Raw genomic sequence first — 5,735 nt, forward strand, 5'->3', positions numbered from 1 at the left:
CAAGGGTTCTATATAACGTTACCTTCAATAATATGAATACCGACCAAGAGCATGTCAGACACGCCCAAAATAGGGTTCCGTAGCCATTACGAAAAAAATAAGTAATATTTTTCTAAGGATTTCGTATTTTATACGGAATCTTCCAAGTTTAGGTATATTTTATACCTTAGGCTGCTATTTAAGAGTAAAACTACTAATTCTCAAGCAAACTTAACCGTTATAGTTTTCCTATACCATCCTGAGTTTTCTAAAAATTTTCCACCTACCGGTTTCGATTTTAGAGGGGGGGAGACGCTCGATTTTAATGAAAATGTGCACTTTAAAGTTGAATATTTTGCAAAAAAAAACAATGAATCGAAAAATCGTTTTAGCAAACCCCTAATGGTTTTAAAAGAATTATTCAACGATACCCCACAAGGGTTGGAAGAGAAAAAAAAATAACCCCCACTTTACGTCTGGTACCCTAAAAAAATATATATTTTTGTTAGTTTTTTATTGTACCATTTTTTCGGCATAGTTTACATATATATCTGGCAAAATTACAGCTTTCTAGCATTGATAGTTCCTGAGCAAAGCCGCGGACGGACGGACAGACGGAAAAATATGGCGAAACTATAAGGGTTCCGTTTTTGCCATTTTGGCTCTGGAACCCTAAAAACGAATTATTTTTAAAAGTCGCTGAACTAATGTTGTTCAGTTTATTTATTTATTTGACAAAAACACTTAATACATAATGTTAGAATTTTCCGTCAGACTCCAAACTAGGCTGAGCCTGTAACTTGGTAGTCTGCGAGTGTGAATACAGATTAACAATAGTTTAATTATGATTATGTTACCGCTATGTCTAAATTTATACAACGAAATAAATTATGTTAAAACCTACAACTAAATAGCTATTAGAATTTCAGAATTAATAATTTAGTTTGAGGAGTATGATCTACCTAGTACCTATGTTTTAATTAGTTGCTCATATTACATATATTACAAGCCACACCCGGTATGCGCTCGAATAATCACCCTTTTAGTTCATCGTTGATATACATAGTGCAGTGTAAGCCAGTAAGTACGTGAGCCTAATCTCATGATGACCGCTTTGAACCCATGACCTACGCAAGTACGCAACCGGTACAGGTATGTGATGATTACAAATATTACAAAGTCATAAGTGGCCGCAGCACGACTGCGAGTATTTTGATATCGTAATAGAACATTAAATTAGTGCTACTGATACTTCAACATCACGAGAAGTCTATTCTAAGACAAGCCATTGTAGGTTGGTACTCTGTGAAACGGAATTTTATGTTGACATTTTTTACGCGTACCTAATTTTTATTTTTCTGGAACTTGTTTAGTACCTCATTGTTTTCTTGTCTTTTAGGGTTCCGTAGCCAAAAAAACGGAACCCTTATAGTTTCGCCATGTCTGTCTGTCCGTTAGCGATTTTGCTCAGGGACTATTAATACTAGAAAGCTGTAATTTTGCACGAATATATATGTAAACTATGCCGACAATACAAGACAATACAATACAATAACTCTTTATTGCACACCAACACAGTAAGTAGTACAGAAAACAAAACACAATTTGAAAAAAATCAGGGTGGTAGTAAGTATATCAAACTTACAAGGAAAACTATAACGGGAGTAAATAGCCTAAGGTATGAAATATACCTAAACTTGGAATATTCCGTACAAAGTACGAAATCCTTAGAAAAATATTACTTATTTTTTTCGTAATGGCTACGGATCCCTATTTCGGGCGTGTCCGACACGCTCTTGGCCGGTTTTATTTTTCTGGAACTTGTTTAGTACTTACCTCATTATTTTTGTTCTATTATAATGACATTTTTCACATTTTGTGAACAAATTTTAATTTTATATTTTTCTTTTAACACATACTTTTCAATATTTTAAAGTTTTCATTACCTATTGTAACTGAGATCAGGATAGTTATACTAAAAAGTGTCAAAAAAAGAATTAAAATTAGTTCCTATTTCTTTTCTTATAAATTTCGTAATTTTTTGTTGTTGAAATCTAAATGTCATTTTTATAATTTCAATATTCATGAGTCTGTATACAATATGTTTTCCGTTTGTTTACGTATAAATTTTATGTTTTGAGGTGGTTTGAGGAATTCTTCAATCAATGGTCAAAAACAGCGACCTGGGCTTTAGAATGAAATCCGAAAGGATCAATGGTCAGAAACACGACCTGGGGGCTAGTATGAAATACGAAAATCCAGATCGAAACTGAAGCCCCTAGTGTAACGAACTGTTGCAGATTGCAGATGCGATGTGGCAGACGTTTTAGGTTTGGATTTCAAATTTGACGAGTCAAGACATTTTATATAAAATGCAATCTTATCATTAAACATAAGGCCAAACAAGACATAACAATTAAGTGTACCACCTCGAACAAAAAATATATACTCAAATCGCAAAAAAATATATTTTATGAACTTTTCAAGGATTTAATTACTTAATTTTTCAAATAGTAAAATGTTTTTGAAGCTATAAGACAGGCGTTTTCAACCTTTTGGTTTTAACGGCACACCAGTACATGTGGTCAACATCGGAGTTACTACTCAAAACATAGTATTTCACGGGTTCAATTTTGATAACTTTAACACAGTTGCTAGTGTTGTTGCCAGTCTGCAGTCGGTCGGGCCTCAGCACGAGCCAGCAGGAGTGATTGAAGCTCAAATATAGTAAGTTTAGCAGGTGAGGTAGACTGTAGGTCCACTCTTGCTGGCTCGTGCTGAGGCACTGGCCGTCTTCAGACTGGCAGAAAAATATTTTCATGTTTTTTTGTAGTCGGTTCAATTTTTTGTTATAAATTTTTTGTAAATTTCTTATAATTACCTGACATGTGTTTATAATGTATTTTTTCAAAAGGTAATAAATAAATCTATCTATGTATATCCTATATATAGGCTACGAGTATACTAGTACGTAACAAAATTCCGATTAACCTAAGTACACGAGGAATTTTATATAGGAACAATCATGTAGAAATAGAAATGTTTCTTGGAATATGGTAGTACAGGTATTACTTATGATAGCTATAATTATAATGTCAAAAGCATATTCTGCCAGTTCTGGCGTAAAATATTAATATGTCACAAAAAACCGGCCAAGAGCGTGTTGGACACGGCCAAAATAGGGTTCCGTAGCCATTACGAAAAAATTAAGTAAATATTTTTCTAAGGATTTCGTATTTTATACGGAATCTTCCAAGTTTAGGTATATTTTATACCTTAGGCTGCTGTTTACTCATAAACTACTATATTCTCAAGCAAACTTAGCCGTTATAGTTTTCCTTGAATGTTTGATATACTTACTACCATACTGTTTTTTTTTTTCAAATTTTTCCACGCCGGTTTAGATTGTAGACAGGGGGGGCGCTCGATTTTTATGAAAATTTGCACTTTAAAGTTGAATATTTCGCTAACAAATCACTAAATCGTTTTTTTTTTTTATAAAACGGTTTTAAAAGACCTATCCAACGATACCCCATACTATAGGGTTGGATGAGAAAAAAAAAACACCCCCACTTTACGTCTATGGGACGTACCCTAAAAAAAATTATTTTTGAATTTTTTATTGCACCATTTTGTCGGCATAGTTTACTTATATTTCTGTGCAAAATTTCAGCTTTCTAGCATTGATAGTCCCTGAGCAAAGCCGCGGACGGACAGACAGACAGACAGACATGGCGAGACTATAAGAATTCCGTTTTTGCCATTTTGGCTCCGGAACCCTAAAAAGTACGAATAAAATTATCATTAGATACCTACCCGGTAAAACGGGGTTACTTTAAAATGCAGGGACTACTTTGGAAAACTGTTTTTAGACCATCTGAAGCCTACATAAATTTACCTAACTTTTTACTTCATTTGGTCAATGAGCTCTGAATATTTAAAACTCAAGGCCTCTATCTTCTTCTGAGTAGCATATTATGTTTTAGTGGCAGTGCATCGTCGTACGAGTACGATTCCAAAATTTTGGTACCTGACCTTTTCAAACCATAATATATATTAGATACCAAGTTTTCTTGGCACACTGTATTCTAAGGCTAACAAGTCTAGCCAGTGTTTTTCTGGCGGCGTGCGTGGACTGACATATATAATTCTTTATAATATGTGTTATTAAATATCGTAGTAATAATAAATATAATTTTTAAAATGTTAAAGTTCATCTTCGTCTTAGTTTTGTTCGGTGAGTTTTAATTTGATTAATTTTAAATTGGCAGCACGTTTGTTCAACGAAATAATAATAAAAGTAGACATTTTTATTCACCATCACAAACTAAAAACTAGAATAGGTTCACAGACAGATAACATTATTAAGTAAAAAAGCCGTGGTGGCCTAGTGGTTTGACCTATCACCTCTCAAGCAGAGGGTCGTGGGTTCAAACCCCGGCTCGCACCTCTGAGTTTTTCGAAATTCATGTGCGGAATTACATTTGAAATTTACCACGAGCTTTGCGGTGAAGGAAAACATCGTGAGGAAACCTGCACAAACGTGCGAAGCAATTCAATGGTGTGTGTGAAGTTCCCAATCCGCACTGGGCCCGCGTGGGAACTATGGCCCAAGCCTTCTTGTTCTGAGAGGAGGCCTGTGCCCAGCAGTGGGACGTATATAGGCTGGGATGAACATTATTAAGCGAGGCAAAATGGGCATGAGACTCCGCGAGGTCGCTGGTTTTCAGTCTCCAACCAAACTTAAATCTAAGATTTTACTCCATTTATTTTAACATTTGAAACTTAACGGTAAATAACAATAAAAATAAAATAAATATCACGGGACAATTCACACCAATTGACCTAGTCCCAAAGTAAGCTTAGCAAAGCTTGTGTTATGGGTACTAAGCAATGGATAAATATAATTATATAGATATACGAGTAGATACATACTTAAATACATATTAAACACCCAAGACCCGAGAACAAACATTCGTATTTTTCATACAAATATCTGCCCCGACACGGGAATCGAACCCGGGACCTCAAGCTTCGTTGTCAGGTTCTCTAACAACTAGGCCATCTGGTCGCCCAAGTAAAATTTGCACACGTTTTTAAATGAAACAACGAAACTATTTTAAATTGTGCGAAATTCTATAATAAAAACAATAAATACCGATAGTAAATATGTACATACATTTTTAGTCCATTTGTGTTCGAAATACTTACCGAGAAACGTGTGTTAGAAAAGTATACAATCGAAAAAGAAAGGGAAAGTATGGTAGCATCCTATGTACGGATACTTAGCCGAGAGTAATACACATAAACATAGGTACAACGTAAATACACATAAAAATAAAAAGAAGTAGGTAGGTAACCTAAGATAAATAAATAAATATCATGGGACACTTGACTCCAATTGACCTAGTCCCAAAAACTAAGCAAAGCTTGTACAGTCAACGTCATAAGTAAGTGATTACTTCTGTACCTTGTCGCTTTCAGTCGGTAGGTACACAATTTCGTATGTCATGGCTTTTCAAACATGACTTCAAATTACAAGGTATAAAAGTGATCACTTATTTATGACGTTGACTGTATTATGGATACTAGTACTAGGCACCGGATAAACATACTTTTATATATAAGTACATACTTTTATATAAGTACATACTTTTATATATAAGTACATACTTATACAAGGTGTTAAAAAAATAACGAGCTTCTGCAATCAGAGTAAAATGTCAAGAGCAACGTTGTATTATGGTTGTATTCTA

This window comes from Choristoneura fumiferana, chromosome 26 (genome assembly GCF_025370935.1).
Source record: "Choristoneura fumiferana chromosome 26, NRCan_CFum_1, whole genome shotgun sequence".
NCBI classification, from domain to species: Eukaryota; Metazoa; Arthropoda; class Insecta; order Lepidoptera; family Tortricidae; genus Choristoneura; species Choristoneura fumiferana.